We start from the raw sequence: 18,039 nt of genomic DNA, 5'->3' as shown, positions 1-18,039 counted from the left end.
GAACGGATAATAAACCATTTATTTGGACGCAGCCTCATCCAATATGAAGAATATTAGGTTACGAGAAAAGATATTGGACTCGACGAAGCCTCGTCCAATATCTTTTCTCGCATGCCCAATATTTTTGCATATTGGATTCGACTTTGTCCAATAACTGCTCTTAATAAAAACATTTTTTTTCTATAAAAATATTATTCCCTTGAGAACGGACCGAGTTCAAAAAATGTCGGGAAAAATCAAAATATAATAGCCCCATTCTTTTTCATCGTTCAACGCACAATTTTTCACTCTTAATGACTTTTAGGATCTTTCTATATCATGCCAAAAGCCAAAAAGGTTAATAATTGTGGCACTTTATAACGTTTCTCCAAAAACCTTCTAAGGAACACACTTAAAACTAGTATAATATTTGTAATGGCACTTTGTATCGTTATGAGAAGAGGTGTACATGTTAAGCAGAAAAGAAGTAAGCATGCAAGATTTAATTTCTTTTCTTGAAAAATAGACCCGGGGGAGGTACTTAGGCAAATGGAGAGTACAGTCAAGGAAGTAGAAGCCGAATGCTAGAAGTCAATCTCTTTGCTAGGATTTAAACCCAACAAATCCTACGAAAGTTGCGCGGCGTTGAGCGACTCGCCTTGTTTTTACACAAATGACAGATTGAAACTAAAATTTACCGCTAAATTTCGAAAAAAATATCAATCGTAAACAAAGGAATTAGTAGATTCAATCTCTCGACAAAGATACGGCGCATTTTTTTAAGGCTTCACTTTTTCTTGCCTGAGAAAGGTTAGAGATTCTACTCTAGCTCTCAAACTCAATGGGTACGGTATGTGCCGCCCTCAAGGGTACCTTTTTTGGATTTCCAAAGTCCTGCTAAGGGTCGGAAAAATCAAAAAATCAAATTTAGGTCCCACAAAGATTAGGAGAAATAGGAAAATTTCAACTTTTTACCCCGAAAAAGATCGAAATTTGGTCAAAATTGGTCAAATTTGTCCCGGTAAGGGTCTTAAAATTCTCAAAATTTTCCTTTGTTTTCTCCTTTTTAGTCCAGGTAAGGGTTCGAGTATTGAAAGTCGGGCGGCACCCCCCTGTCAGCTTGCAACCCTAGTACCCCCCCCGGAAATTAGACTATCTTTAAGTCCCATAAGGTTGATTTCTAATTTTTTATAAATAAAAATAAAATGATGAGAAAAAATACTATTTACAGTAAAAAAACAACAATTGATTAAAAATAAATGCTTGTATTTACACCTTTTCAACCGTAGTCGCGCGGTCAGGCGCGTGCCACTTATTTATTTAATTATCCCCCCCTAAACTCGTTCTAATCCTTTTTTGACACATTTTTCTATTGTCTATAGGCGCAAAAAAAATACTGGGATTTAGTGGGATAAAACGGACAAAAAAAATGCCCGAGCGGCAATTGGCGGCTACGATCGAAAAGGTGTTTATTCAAAATATGTATTTATCAATTCTATATAATGATAAAGTTATATACCCTGAGTATCAGAGGTTAAGTTTTCAAAGGAAATAGTAACCTCTGAAGACAAATAATATAAATTTTATCGCGCATGTGTCAATCTAATCACTGTAGAAAAAATCAAAGATGAAGAGCAAATATTACCATATTAATGTCTAGCAGACTGTATCAGTATGCAGTTTACTATTTACAAATTCCCCAGAAACCTCCAAGTGTAGTTGAAATGAGTTTATTTCGAAAGAAATCTTTTACATGATCCCCAAATGTATAACAGTAATTACTAAACTTTTAATTATGGAAATGTCACTTTAATGATTCTCTATCACTGACTCTTTTTACAAAGCATTGATGACTTTTTGTAAGTTGTGTTTTCAACGACGGGAATAAAAATATCGACTATGACGCTCATCCAAGATCTTGGATGGTCGTCATGGTTACTTTTGTCTTCGCTGATTGCGCGATGAATAGAATCTCGATTCGTCGGCACAGCGTAAATATATGATTTTGAGCTGTGCTTTTCACGGTAAAAGTTATACTCATTACCATATAAATATTTGCCGTATATATACCAAAAACATTTATCAGCTTGAAATGAAGAGCAAATTAAAACCATCCAATATTTAAGGCCCATGAGTCTCTTCCAAAAAACCGTAAAAACTTTAACAGTACTTAAAAAATTTAACCTTGATTGCTTCCCCCTTGGAGGTGTCAAACCTAAACCGTAAGAAAATCCTTAGAACAAAGGTTAGCAAAAAATACATCTAAAAACAAGCCAAAATGCATTACAGAAATGTAGAGATGGAATGAATAAATAACGTAAGCGTAGAAACGGCGTCAAAAATAACGGGTGTAACTTCTCATGCGTGCTGTCATATTGGGAATCTAAAAATAAAAAATTGAAAATTTTGGAGGTTAATTGCAAAACGAAACTTGTTGACTTCTTGAAGATAAATAAATGGTTTTTTTTAAAGCGGCTAATGAGAATGCTGAAAGTTTGGTCAGGTGGAAAAGTTAAAAAAACACAGAGCAGTACAATTTTTTTTATTAGTAAACTTCTTTGAGATATCACAACCTATTTTTAGAATTTTCAGCCTCATGTTGTTGCATAGCCTTTTCTTACTTCCAGGTCAAAGTTAGGATATTTTAGGCTTTCTACACTATTTCTACGATAGAAAGAAACAATTGCATTAATTTGAATAATTGAAGAAGCCTAAATTCTAAAGATAATTCAACACTTTACAACCGAGATCTGCGTGGATTTGTTTCAAGACACATGAACGTCTGAACCGTACATACTGAATTTCCTTGGTCTTTTCAGGGTTTGGTACAGGCTAACCACAAAGCCCTCTTTTCTAAGTTTTTTTGAATGGATTCCCTTTTTCAAAAGATTTCGAAATTTAGGCTGCAGGCCCGATTTTGCTTCAACCAGATACCAAATACAAAATCAAATAGACTTACGTGGAAATGTTTGGAACCGATGACGTCATTGGAAACGATGAAACAAACAATGGAAACAATCAATCAATCTGAAAAATAAATCATCGAATGAAAAACAAGTGAAACAAATACATGAAGAAACGTAAAATCAATCAATTAATTAATTAATTAATTAATTCTTTCTTCACCGATAAAATAAGTTCATAACAACCAGAGAAAAAAATGCATAAACAACCATCTTCATCCTGCAAATTTCAACCGTCTCCAAAATATGTCTGCTCAAATCCAGAGAAAAATCTTTATCAAAAAATTGAAATCAATTTATCCCGTTTCAGTGATTTAAACTTCGAAAAGGTAAAATTTATCAAAATTCAACTTATCAGATGGCCCTATTTACACTAACCAATCTTCCACCCGAAATCGCCTAAAAATGACATATTTGTTCAGATTGACGTCAAATAAATTTCTTTTTTATCCGACGCGCGTAAATAGCGACATTTGATTGGCTTCTTTCCTGTCCAATATTTATGATTATCGGCGATCCAAAAATATCTGCAATCTGATTGGTTAAAAAGAGTACAATATATCTTGTATTTTACATGTAAAAATATAAATGGACGGAAAGATGTTGTTGCATTGTAGCGGTAGAAGCAATCTAACGTCACTTTGCTACAAATATGTCCTCCAACACAAAAAGTGCTTTTTTTGGGTCACCCATAAACCAGTTATCAGACATTTGCTCGTACAATATTGTACTAGCAACTGTCCGATAACTATTACATATATAGCTTCCATCATGGAGGTTACATATTTCAAAAATTGACGTCACACAGCGAGTTCAATGACAATTGAGCATCATTTTTTTGACGTTACGTCACAAAATGAAAATAAGACTTTTGAATAAAAAACTACAAAGAAACCAGATTTACAAGCATATAAATTGCATGAACTTCATGTAAATTGGAATTATGTTTGAAAACGAGAAATATTTTAGCAATGAACGGCTAATAAACCATTTATTTGGACGTAGTCTCATCCAATATGAAGAATATTAGGTTACGAAAAAAGATATTGGACTAAAAGATATCTTTTCTCGCATGCCCAATATTTTTGCATATTGGATTCGACTTTGTCCAATAACTGCTCTTAATAAAACATTTTTTTTCTATGGAAGTATCATTCCCTTGAGAACGGACAGGGTTCGAAACATGTCGGGAAAAATCAAAATATAATAGCCCCATTCTTTTTCACCGTTCAACGCACAATTTTTCACTCTTAATGACTTTTAGGATCTTTCTATATCATGCCAAAAGCCAAAAAGGTTAATAATTGTGGCACTTTATAACGTTTCTCCGAAAACCTTCTAAGGAACACACTTAAAACTAATATAATATTTGTAGTTGCACTTTGTATCGTTATGAGAAGAGGTGTACACGTTAAGGTGGTCGTTAACAAACTTTTTGAAAATGTCAAAAAATATTCAAATTGAAATATCTCAAAATGTATAAATGATATATTGTTGAAACTTTGTATGATGGTACTTCATTATTATGTTGTTCTAAAAATAGAAAAAATAAATAAAAATATCAAGGACGGGGGTCATGACGTCACTTCTAAAAATAGATTCGAAAATCTCTTGGCAGAAAAATCTCAGCAACCAGAAGGAGTTAGCTTTTGATATTTGGCAGTTATGTTACCCTAGTGACCTTCTGTGATCTGAGTGAAAAAAAAATTTGAAAAAAATAAAATCAGGGGGTAAAAACCCAAAAAACTGTTTTTTATGATTATAAAATCAACAAAACATTTTTTTAAATAACTGTTTCACTCAGATCACACCTTTCCATGAGGGGAAGCTGTGTTGAAAATTTCATGCCAATCGGACCATCCAATCCTGAGATATTTCCGCCAAGAGATCAAAAACCCCCGGTTTTGCTGTTTTGCGTAAACTGGCATTAAAACTAATTATTGCTGTAAAAAGAGGAAAAAAAAGCTTTTAATATGGGATTTTTGACATATTTCAGTTGAACTTGATGCACTAATCCAATTTTCAACATAAGAAAGAAAGTAAAGCCATTTTTTTTGCATGTGTCAGCAAATTCATGGCTTCACCTGGAACCCTGAGATTTACCGCAAACATGCAAAAAAGTTGCGTAAACCTTACTTTTGCCTGCGAAAAAGCTAAAAGTTGGTGAAAAGTGATTGAAAAGTATTCCCTAACCTTTTCATTGCTTAAAGTAACACATTTCATTGTGGAAAAGCAAATTTCCATCCCCGTTACTTGAAATACAAGCTGCGCTCAAGTCTAGTAAAGAGCACTTTCACTTTCACTTTTGTGAAAACCCCGAAATGCACCAAAATCAACTATATCACTATCAAAACCCAGCTAAAGGTGTATGGATAGTTTCAAGAATATATTATGGACCTTTTTAAAAGTAAATTATCAATTAAATAACTTAAAAAGAGAGAGAAAACAGAAGAAACGTTTCACGTACCTGTCACACATTTGTGGTGCTGAAATTTGATCCCAATGGGGAGGAAATTAGAAAGATTATCAAGTAAAAATGTTCCTTGGAGTTTTGAGAAGCTCTTTATATAAAATGGAAGCATTAAACCATCACTTACTACAAGAAAATAAGCCATGAAACAGTTATTCCCTTTACCAAAAAACCACACTTGAAATTTGACAAGATTCAAGATGGCGGGTTTTGTTTTGGTTGTCATAAATCCATAACTAATAACAGTACCGGTGTAAAATTTTCCGGAAATGTTCTTTGTGGCTCTAAATAGCGACGGTAAAAATTTAGAGTCGTTCCAAGGACCAGAAGAGCGAATATTGCGGTTTTCGTGACGGGCGGCGGGGTGGGCGTTTAGGGCGGACCGCAAGATCTGCTCAGGTAGGTGTCTATAGACCTAAATTTTTCCACTTTCCTCTTCTTTATATCAAATAAAACTTCGGGATATTTTTTAGTAAGGTTCAAAATTTAATTTAAACCAAAAATTGAAAAATCGAAAGATACGGCGCATTTTTTTAAAGCTTCACTTTTTCTTGCCTGAGATAGGTTAGAGATTCTACTCTAGCTCTCAAACTCAATGGGTACGGTATGTGCCGCCGCCCTCAAGGGTACCTTTTTTGGATTTCCAAAGTCCTGCTAAGGGTCGGAAAAATCAAAAAATAAAATCTAGGTCCCACAAAGATTAGGAGAAATAGGAAAATGTCAACTTTTTACCCCCAAAAAAATCCAAATTTGGTCAAAATTGTTCAAATTTGTCCCGGTAAGGGTCGCAAAATTCTCAAAATTTTCCTTTGTTTTTTCCTTTTTAGTCCCGGTAAGGGTTCGAGGATTGAAAGTCGGGCGGCACCCCCCCGTCAGCTTGCAACCCTAGTACCCCCCCCCCCGGGAAATTAGATTATCTTTAAGTCGCATAAGGTTGATTTCTAATTTTTTATAAATAAAAATAAAATGATGAGAAAAAATACTATTTACAGTAAAAAAACAACAATTGATTACAAAGAAATGCTTGTATTTACACCTTTTCAACCGTAGTCGCGCGGTCAGGCGCGTGCCACTTATTTATTTAATTATCCCCCCCCCTAAACTCGATCTAATCCTTTTTTGACACATTTTTCTATTGTCTATAGGCGCAAAAAAATACTGGGATTTAGTGGGATAAAACGGACAAAAAAAATGCCCGCGCGGCAATTGGCGGCTACGATCGAAAAGGTGTTTATTCAGAATATGTATTTATCAATTCTATATAATGATAAAGTTTTCTTATCTTATTACCATATAAATATTTGCGGTATATATACCAAAAACATTTATCAGCTTGAAATGAAGAGCAAATTAAAACCATCCAATATTTAGCGCCCATGAGTCTCTTCCAAAAAACCGTAAAAACTTTAACAGTACTTAGAAAATTTAACCTTGATTGCTTCCCCCTTGGAGGTGTCAAACCTAAACCGTAAGAAAATCCTTAGAACAAAGGTTAGCAAATAATCAAGTTTTCACCGGGGCCACTGTTGACAGAGTTTTCCTGACTGAACAAAATTTTACCGAGTTAACGAAAAAAGTCGGATATTTGCAAGGGAAATGATCCAATCGAAATCAATAGCGACATGACTTTTAGCATTGTACTCTTTTTCATATTCAACCGAGGTAATCCATAAGGTGAGAACGTAAGGACGCAAGAAGAATAGACACGCCACCGAAACTAGTGCGACGGTTGACGTAATAATAGTCAAGTCAGTGCAGTGGTAAAAATACATCTAAAAACAAGCAAAATTGCATTACAGAAATGTAGAGATGGAATGAATAAATAACATAAGCGTAGAAACGGTGTCGAAAATAACGGATGTAACTTCTCATGCGTGCTGTCATATTGGGAATCTAAAAATAAAAAATTTAAAATTTTAGAGGTTAATTGCAAAACGAAACTTGTTGACTTCTTGAAGATAAATAAATGGTTTTTTTTAAAGCGGCTAAAGAGAATGCTGAAGATTTGGTCAGGTGGAAAAGTTAAAAAAACACAGAGCAGTACAATTTTTTTTATTAGTAAACTTCTTTGAGATATCACAACCTATTTTTAGAATTTTCAGCCTCATGTTGTTGCATAGCCTTTTCTTACTTCCAGGTAAAAGTTAGGATATTTTAGGCTTTATACACTATTTCTACTATAGAAAGAAACAATTGCATTTATTCGAATAACTGAAGAAGCCTAAATTCTGCAAATAATTCAACACTTTACAACCGAGATCTGCGTGGATTTGTTTCAAGACACATGAAAGTCTGAACCGTACATCATACTGAATTTCCTTGGTCTTTTCAGGGTTTGGTACAGGCTAACCGCAAAGCCCTCTTTTCTAAGTTTTTTTGAATGGATTCCCTTTTTCAAAAGATTTCGAAATTCAGGCTGCAGGCCCGATTTTGCTTCAACCAGATACCAAATACAAAATCAAATAGACTTACGTGGAAATGTTTGGAACCGATGACGTCATTGGAAACGATGAAACAAACAATGGAAACAATCAATCAATCTGAAAAATAAATCATCTGAAAAACAAGTGAAACAAATACATGAAGAAACGTAAAATCAATCAATTAATTAATTAATTAATTAATTAATTCTTTCTTCACCGAAAAAATAAGTTCATAACAACCAGAGAAAAAAATTCATAAACAACCATCTTCATCCTGCAAATTTCAACCGTCTCCAAAATATGTCTGCTCAAATCCAAAGAAAAATCTTTATCAAAAAATTGAAATCAAATTATCCCGTTTCATTGATTTAAACTTCGAAAAGGTAAAATTTATCAAACTGAAAAATTTAAAGTCTACCTAAAAACATTTTACTTCTATTTTAAAAACTTTAAGAAAGAGTTCAACACTTCTCGCACTACTAGAAAAAACAAGATTTGAAACTGCAAAAAATATTTCCACCCTAAAAAAACATGAAAAAGGGGATGTTTTTCTTACCAAGACGAACGAAACGATCGAAAGATTTCTTTGGTAACACCATCACACCTTTCATGTTCATCAGGGCGTTGACCATCATCATTTTTCAATTTATGATTCGCTCCTTTGGCCAACAACCATCTGATGACGTCATGATTGTTGCGACATGCTGCACAATGCAATGGTGTTTTGTTATGTTTGTCTCTCCTATCGATCAACATTTTGATTGTTTGTTGATCAAACATTTCCAATTGACGAATTGTTCCATACCAACCAACATAATGAAGAATGTTGTAACCACGATCATCATCCACGAGTGAAAAATCGTGTTGATATTTCATCAAGTGAACGAAAACGTCGAAACCATCTCTCCAAACAGCCTCCATGAGAAGTGTCTTACCAAAACCACCACCACGCAATGTGTTGATGATGTTCGGATTTTGTTGGAAAATTTCTCCGAATTTCTTGAAATTCTTTTCGCTCAACATTTTCCAAACATCTGAAGATAAAAAGAAGAAAATCAAACTTTTTACGCGGTAAAAACTTTTCAAAAAAATGAACCTCAATATCTCAGGAACTAAAAATACTTTGAAGCTGAAATTTTGCAAACAAAAAGAGGAAAATATTTCCGAATTGGTGTCGGAAAAATTTTGAATCTTGAACGAAAACTTTTTGCACAGCAAGAAATCATTTTTATCAGTGAAAGAAGAAAATTTCGACTTTAAAAGATCAAACTTCAATAAGTCAAATACTAAAAATACTTTGAAGCTGAAATTTTCCAATCTGAACAAGGAAAATATCTCCCAATTGATGGTGACATTTTTTTAATCTATTTTGTTGCGACTTGTATTGATTTTTAGTTCTTAAATCTCACACCTACTTACAAAGTAAAACAGGGATAGTGTACAATATGAGCATATTTATTTTTCTTATTTAAGCACCTACTTTATAAGAATCAAATCAATAACTCTCGATAGACGGTGATATACCTTTCGGAAATTAGTCCTTACAAAGTAAACAATGGGTAGCACATATGAGCATTTTTATTTTTCTTATAAGCACTTACTTTATAAGCAGCAAATAAATAACTCTTGATAGGTGGACAATATACCTTTCGGTAATTAATTTTTACAAAGTAAACAAGGGACAGCGGACAATATGAGCATATTCATTTTTCTTATAAGCATCTGCGTAGTGGTGTAGTGGTTATCGTGCTTGACTTCTGTCCAGGAGGCTCGAGTTCGATACCCACCGTGGCACTACGATTCACTTGGCAAGTGAATGCTCCTTTGCCCGGGTCAACCCATGCCATGTGAGGGGAATTGGGTACCATAACTCTGATACAAGAGTATGGGTAGATATTTCAGACATTGTGGTGTGCTGTGACACTCAAGAGGTTCTATACCTGCGAGGACATCCGTTCTCCCGTGTAGTTCGAGTGTCGTGGCATACACCATGGCTCGGCAGCTCGCATCTGCAGGGTTGCAATGTCTGCTTGCGCTGTGATTCCTACTCCACCGTGGGTAGGACCCATTCCGATGCATCGGAGGGCATATCTATCATATCTATCTATAAGCATCTAGTTTATAAGAATCAAGTCAATAACTCTTGAATAACAGCCACATACCTTTTGGTAATTTGTTCTTACAAAGTAAACAAGGGATATCAAGATATTTTACTGAGCTGTACACCTCGTTTCTTTTTTATCAGCCAATCAGAGAGAAGAAGAACATTTGATTTTTGTGTTGTTTTTTCTTGTGTAAAAATATTTTCCATATTGTGCTGCTCGCAATGGTTTCAAAAAGACAAGCACTCAGCGAATAGAAATCTCTAGTTGTGTGCATTTTGGATGGCGTTTCAATAAAACGATCTAGTAGAATGCAGCCTGCAAACGTTCATTCTCGATAAAGCGTTCGCAGGGCATTCATAGCGACAGCTACTTGCTAGTTTTACTTATAACGGGAAAAAACTCCTCCCTGAAAAATGAAATTGAATTTCGATATCTTCCGAGCGAAGAATTGTTTGAAGTTGAAATTTTGGAATCAGAATTTCCATTAAGTTTGTAAAAAAACAAGAGCCGCAAAGATGCGGATAAATTTTTCCTTTACAAATGTTAAAATAATAATTAATGTCCATAAAAGACTTCAAAGTGCTTTAAATCTCAGATAACATCAAGCAACATAAGTCCCTAAGAATTCCAAAATTCCATTTATGTTATTGCCAGTATTTACAGGATTATTCATAAGACGACTGTAGGTTCAAAGCTACGGATCACGGAATATATCCAAGCTGAACCCGACTGGAACTTTAATTTTCGTTAGGTGGACTTTAAATGGATTTTAGTATTATACTAGCGGTCACCCGGCGTCGCACCGCCAAGTAGAGTGTTGTTGAACACATCAAAAGACCTGATTATATAATTATTATTTTAAGCGCTGATTTCCAGAAATATTATATAGCCAAAAAGGGCAAATATTTAAAATGAAAGAATGACAAAAAGGAGAATATTTCACAGTAAAGAAAACCAAAGAAAATTTTATATATTTTCAAAATGAGATGAAATATTTTGCATTATACTTTCATATACAGTATAAAATATTGTAAAAAATGTAAAAATTAAAAGTAACTTTTGGAGTTTTTTGAAATGATGTACGTGCTAAAAAGTAAAAATCTTTCAAAACAGGGAAACAATTTCATATTTTCCGACAGAATGCAAAAAAAAAAATATCTCATATTTACTGTATATACTGGGAAACATTTCATAATCTGAAAGAATGTCGATAGGAAAAAATTCCCCTAGCAGAAGCGATTTTATAATTTCTAAAAGCATGCTGCAAGAGCAAAAAATGTCACATACTTGGAAACAATCAAATTTTCAAAAAAAATGTCAGAAAATAAAATAAATTGTCATGCCAGGAAATCACTTGAGTTTTCTTCATTTTTTAAATGCATGTGGAAGAAAATATCAACTTCACGACAAAAGTTTTCCACGTTTTGAATGCACGTGTAAGAAAATCTCCAAATTTATCACAAAATTTTCCACGTTTTAAATGTACATACTGTCAACTGCTTTAACTTGGGACGATTGGTCGAAACATGAGACTGTTTGATATCTGGTCTGCATTTTCACTAACTTGTTAAATCTCTTTGACAGCAAACTTGCTTTGATAACTCCATCAAGTTTATCAATCATACTTCCTTTCATAACATGTCTTTCACTGATAGCGACGATTGGAGGATTAGAGAATGCCCGCTGCCTAACCGCCTATCCCCCGATGGGATTAACAAATAACGCGTGTGTAACTTGCCGCTCGAGTGACGTCAAATGTTCCATCGTTTTGCCATTTTTTAATACGCCGTTCATTAACTCAAATCAAATGACTTTGGAGGTTCGGTGAAATGGTCGCCAAATTGCCATCCCATGTTTTGTCAGATAGTCCCAGGAGCAGTTGACGGTAAGAAAATCTCCAAATTCACGACAAAAGTTTCCACGTTTAAAGCACACGTTGCAAAAGATTTCTAAATTCACAACTAAAGTTTTCCACGTTTTAAAATGCATGCGGGAAGAAAATCTCCAAGTTCAAGAAAAATCTTAATTGTACATGTGAGTTGATTTCAAATTAATTACATCCATATTCAATGCAATAAACCTTTTAAGAAGTATAACATAACATTCTTCATATTGGGGTCGTGGTGTTCCGGATCCAGTTATCAGCTTTAAAATTTGAAATTTATAACCGCAACGAGTTTTCACTAACTGTCACTAACCACAGCAGTTAATTCATTGGTTGTAGATAAAAAACCAAGGGAAATTTAATCATTAACCAGTCAATTTTGCTCCATATTTAAATTTTAGCTAAAATCAGTTCATCAACCATTCCCATTGCATCATTGTCGGCTTGCTTGCATTTGTTGGGTGCAAACTTTTTTTATATTATTGCAAGTATGTAATTTTACAGGTATAACATGGTCAGATTTATTCACAGTCACTTGCCTTCGTATGATTTATGTAAATATACAAACAAAATTGAAGTTAGTTTGTTGTGAAAGTTGATAAAATGTCCTGTTTTTCCAAGACTAAGAGATTGTATTATCATCTCTCATTCCAGCTCATTCCAAACCAACAGAATGTAAACGAAACATCAAATCCAGAAGGTAATATTAAGAAAAGTTCACTATCGACCATTCTTTGTGACAATCGTACAAAAATCATGATCCAATTCAACCATTCAACTCATCAAAGCATATAAACCAAAGCAAAGAAACGAAGAAAAGTAGCGAAAGAGCAAAAGTTTTTGTCTATTTTCTGCCATCTTTGTTTTGACAGTTAGAAACAAAGCAGTATGGTCCGATCAACAATACGCTTTTGAAACGGCCGACGTTACCCGATCGACAAGGAGAATAGAGCGCCGTACGCCGTACGAATATTTACCACAGACGTTTCTCTAAAAAATGACGTCTTCCGCCTCGAAAAAAGAACATCCTACTGTTTTTACCGCCGGAGCTTGATTTAAAAAGAGACTCATGTACAAATTCACGAAATTGATCAGAACCGAGCGTTAGACTTGGAGAAGGAGAAGAAATTTTACCGTTTTAACAAATATTTCCTATATAGATAGGAAATATTTAAAAAGACTTTATTTGTTTGTAAAGAAAAAGATGTTGTATGTTGTGCACAGATATGTAATCTTTGCGCAGATATCACTGCATGAAAAGTTGTCTTCTCTAACGCAAGATATATGACGAAAAGTTAACTTTTCTCTCAATTTTCTTGTTTTGAAATCATTGAATTTTCTTCTGTACGAAAACAAGTAACAGTGAATCTTCACTATTTCTCGAAAAGCTTAAATTTTCTAAATATCGACATAATTAACTTTTCGATGTACAAAATGATTGGATTTTTAGCCACGAAAAGTACTACTTTTCTCTGAAGTGAAAAGATTAGACTTTCTCCACGCAGTGAAGATTCACTTTTACTTGTTTTCTTGTCCATGGAAATTTTAAATTCAAAACTGAGAAAAGACGAACCTTTTTTGTAAAAAAAATAACGAAATTCTTTTAATGAAAGGAAAGATTAACAATTTATTATTGACGCATTTTCGAAAAGATGCAGATGTTTTGACCAGAAATAACCAACGTTTCGTTATTGGGAATATATATTCTAGCTTAAAAAAATACTTGATCCGCCTCATTTCATAACATTGAAAAGGTAAAAAACTTCTAATATGGAAACATTAAATTTCTGGTTACTGTAGCGACAATTAGACGCGAGATTAAATTCGATAAGATATTGAATTATTACATATTCTTGGATGATTTTCTTCTTTAAAATTAAAGTCAATATTAAAAAAATCATATTAATATCTATGTACTCATAATTCTTGTGCTAAAAATCTAAAGTATGCCTTATTTACATAAAATGACATAAATTAATAAGATAATGTACACTGGGCGAAAAAAGAGATTTCCAATGTGTGGAAAGGCGTGGAAATGTGACAATTCCACATCTTTCCAATGAGTGGAATGATGGTCTTTCCACATCCATTGGAAAGTTAATAAGGTTACCTTTCTATCTTTCCACAAGGTCATCTTTCTAACTTTCCAATCAGTGGAAAGATCATTACTCCAACTTTCCAACTATTAAGAAATTTCACTTTTCAAACTGGTGGAAATACGTAAATGTCAACTTTCTACATCTTTCAACTGACAAAAATTTCATCTTTCCACATCGATTGGAAAGTTTGTAAGGTTACCTTTCTATCTTTCCACAATATCATCTTTCTAACTTTCCAACAATTAGAAAGTCCATATTTCGAAAAAGTGGAAATACGAGGAAATATCAATCTTCCACATCTTTCCATACTGTTCAAAAATTTCATATTTTCACATTGATTGGAAATTTAGTTAGGCTATCTTCAAGCATTTGAAAATTCTTTTTTCTAAAGGTTGTAAAAACGTGGAATTTACGTTATTTCTAAATCTTCCAAGCTATTGGGGATTTGATCTTTCAACAATAATGGAAAGTTACAAGAAAGGTTTGAAATCTGAAATTCTTTCCAAACAGCTGAAAGTTCTAATTCCCACAAGTAATTAGAAGTTATATAATTAGTGACAAGTTGTGTTTCTTGCTATTAAGGCTACTAATTTAAGAGTAAAATTTTGACTAATAAAATATTTCATAATTATATGCTTTTACATCGATAAGTTAAAAGCCACTTAACCATGCATGTGATATGGAAATAAAATCTAAAGTACACAGTTTTCATAAGAATTACATAAATCCGGGAAAGCCTCAAATTTTTCAATTTTTAAAATATCTTTCATTTAATCGTCAAAATTTTCTCTATTCAACTACCAAGTATTGTCTCAAACGTGAGAAAAAGAGGAAGAAGGAAACAAGAACTAATAATTTCAAAAGCCCAAGAATAATTCTAAGCCTTGTTTATTTTATGAATGGAAGACAAATAAATTTTAACTGAAAAATATTTTGAGTCTCAGCATAATTCTTAAAACATAAAAGTTTGCAAATATTTGAGTCTTGCGATTCTTATAAAAAAATTAATCTAATCACAAATAATAATTTGAAAGAATTAAAAATGGTGAGGAAGAAAGCTTGAGAAATCAAATTCAGCTACCATAAACCAGATTTTAACTTCATATATTGAGGGTTACAATGTATAGCAATGTGCCCTCCCGGTTATTACCATAATAGCTTAATGGCAATGATGGCTCTATATTGAGGGTTATTTTTTTCTAAAATGTTTAGAAAACTCTAAGGTTGCAAAAAAAAATCATTTTCAATCTTGCCTGGACACTCTCAAAAAGCTTTAGAGTATAATGATAAATCATTTTGATGATCTAAAATACTAATAAATAAATAATAAATAATATAAAAAACTCTTACCAAGATAATCTAATTTCCATTGATTTCAAATTAAATGAAAAACTAAAAATAATGGTAAACTGTATATATTCCAAAGAGGAAACTTGGATAAAAACATGAAGCACAAGCAAAACCAAGTTTACATCAAATTCATTTGATAATTGTTCAAAAGTCAGCTTCCACTATATAGCTATAAAAATTGGTATGCAGCAATCATTTGAATAATGGCTGGGATAAATTCATAAGTTGATTTAATCGATATTGAAAATCACAGCATCCTACAACACTTTGATTGGACCATCTCTCCTGAACAAAATAAGAAAATACAAAAACATTTAATTCATCAAGTCTGCCAGAAATCTTAGAAGCTATCAACTTTGGTACATGATACCAGCAGTCAAGTTGTTGCTTGCATCTCTCTGATGCCTGAAGGAGAAAAGTTTCTAGTACGAATTCAGTTTGTAATGCTCTTATTAATTAAACTAATTAGGATACTCTCTGAGTTTAATTGTGTTGAATACAAAAGAAATTTGAAGAAAAATACATACTAACAATATAAAATTTATTGCAGAACAATGACAATGATTTTATCCATTTTCACATCAACACATTGTCGAACGTTGTGACCTGAGGTGAGGAAGAGTAAAGCATATTTACACACCAGCTTGAATTAAAGAATTATCTAATCCCAGCTGTAAAAAAGCTAAAAGCATTTAAAGCTGAAACTTTTTTATTCTTTTATCCAACCCATTTAAAATGCCTAACATTTTGTGTAATCAGAGAACAATTATTTCTATCATTATGAAAAAACCAAAACAACCAAAAATTTAATTCATTCTCACTTTAGTTTAGCTAATTTGTTTTAATTACAATTTTCAAGAGACAATTTGATGCAATATATAGATTTCACTTCTTTGTGCTGTTCTGTAAATCTTGAAAAAATATATGGAGCACAACCCTTTCATAACAAATGGACCAGGCTGGACTTAAAAAGGTTGGTTTGTCAATCCCCAAACCCTAGATTTTGAAGATGGGTAGGAAAATTTTTTTTTTTTTTCAAGGTTTAGTTCCTAGTTTAGTTGTTCCCTTCTTAGCCTCAATTGGACTGCATGGAATTTCCACAAAAATGTTAGAAAACTGCTGAAAATCACATCCTGAATGCAACATATCAAGTGCAAATAAAGGGGGTTTTTAGGGGTTCGAAATACCGTTTTCACGTCTAAATTTTTTGCTGTATCCTGGAATCTTGAAAATTGAAAAAAATAATAACACCGTCACACCGGTTTGTACAAGTTCAAATACCGGCTAATGACAAAAAAATAAGGCCAAATACCGTTTTCCCTTCTTTTTTTTCGACTTAAAAATGGCCAACCCCCGTCACACCATGAAAGTACAAACCCCCCAATAAAGGACGGCTATTCAAGTTTCCATTGAACCTATTTCTATATCTATTTATTTAAACTTTACAAAAGTCTCGTAAAACTCGTAAACCATGTCTAGGTCTGTTTCTTTAGAATTTTAGAAATACAGTATTTATTGTGTTGCAATACATTCACTAGAAACAACAATCATAGAAAGAAAATATCTAGTCACAGTCCCCTGAAAAGGCATTAATGTGATATTGCCAGAGGCATCTCTCAGAAAAAAGTGACGACAGACTGCTGAAAAAGTGCCAAAGAAAGCATCATGTGAAAGAGTCTCAGAAAAACTATTCCAGCTAAGACAAAAAGGACATTTTCAGTTCTAATATTCAAGTGGCTAAACTCTGAAAAGTAGCTAAATTTGGTACTTACAAAGGCTTAGGGGAGAAATCAGGTCTTGCTTCAGTCTTCTTCCAACAACTTGGTTTGGCTTGCTTCCTGCTTTCATCAACCAGAATTTTGAAAGACTTATTTTTTCCAATGTTATGAATTTGTAGACGAAAATGAAAACCGGGGGTTACAACCGAAACACTCAAAGTCGTTTTTAATTATTTAGCACGTTTAGCACAATGTTTACACTTTGCTAGGTGCATAGAGATTTTAAATCTATTTTAGACTTTTATATATTCTGAAAATAAATCATGAATTGAAACGTAGTTGAAAAAAGGATATTTTTACAAGTTATTCTTGACCCCCAGAAATCTTATGTTTTTCATTAATATTCAAGATGGCCAACGCGCCATAACCAAATAAGCGCGCGCACACATTTAGACTTTGAAAAGTGGGTTGACAAATTTTGATTTTCTGATATGCCTTAAAATCCCGGGGGGGGGGGGGTACTTAGGCAAAATGGGTGCCGGGTATGTGCGAGCCATAAGGGTACCTTTTCTCATTCCTCAAAAGCGCTCAAAAGTCTCTCAAAGGGGTACAAATTCAAAAGTTAGTCTCTGAAAGGGTCCCAAAATCACGAAAATCAAAAATTTCTCTCTCAAAGGGTCACGATTTCCAAAAATTTTGACCAAAATTTGGTGAAAATCGAACCAAAATTTGGAAAAAATGGACCAAAATTTATGAAAAAGTCTCTCAAAGGGTCCCTAAATCACCAAAATTTTGTCTCTCAAAGGGTTGATTTTCGATTGTCGGCTCGGACATACCCGTCACCTCGCAAACCTAGTACCCCCCCGGGCTTAAAGGGACATAACAGTACTTGCGAAATTTGTAAACAAACTGTATGCAGCGGATACAAAATCAAAACAAATGTCACATGTCAAAATAAAAAATCAAACCAAATATGGCTAATTTTGATTATTCAATTGTTTTACAAGTTTGTTTTGGACACGTGATTTTAATTGTTCTTTTTAATGA

General features: G+C 33.4%; 2 long non-coding RNA genes across 2 annotated transcripts; both read right to left on the bottom strand.

Moving 5' to 3' along the window:
• Positions 1-7,252: 7,252 nt before the first annotated feature.
• On the bottom strand, positions 7,253-8,575 carry LOC136820174 (uncharacterized). Its single transcript, XR_010848539.1, has 3 exons — positions 8,392-8,575; positions 7,885-7,952; positions 7,253-7,305 (listed from the first exon to the last, which is right to left on the bottom strand). It is a non-coding gene; the product is annotated as an uncharacterized lncRNA (long non-coding RNA).
• Positions 8,576-15,094: 6,519 nt separating this feature from the next.
• Positions 15,095-17,182, bottom strand: LOC136820167 (uncharacterized). Its single transcript, XR_010848537.1, has 3 exons — positions 17,047-17,182; positions 15,806-15,880; positions 15,095-15,559 (listed from the first exon to the last, which is right to left on the bottom strand). It is a non-coding gene; the product is annotated as an uncharacterized lncRNA (long non-coding RNA).
• Positions 17,183-18,039: the final 857 nt, after the last annotated feature.

The sequence above is a fragment of the Clytia hemisphaerica genome, unplaced genomic scaffold (assembly GCF_902728285.1).
Source record: "Clytia hemisphaerica strain Z4C2 unplaced genomic scaffold, Clytia hemisphaerica genome assembly, whole genome shotgun sequence".
NCBI classification, from domain to species: Eukaryota; Metazoa; Cnidaria; class Hydrozoa; order Leptothecata; family Clytiidae; genus Clytia; species Clytia hemisphaerica.
This window is presented reverse-complemented; position numbering and strand designations above follow the sequence as displayed.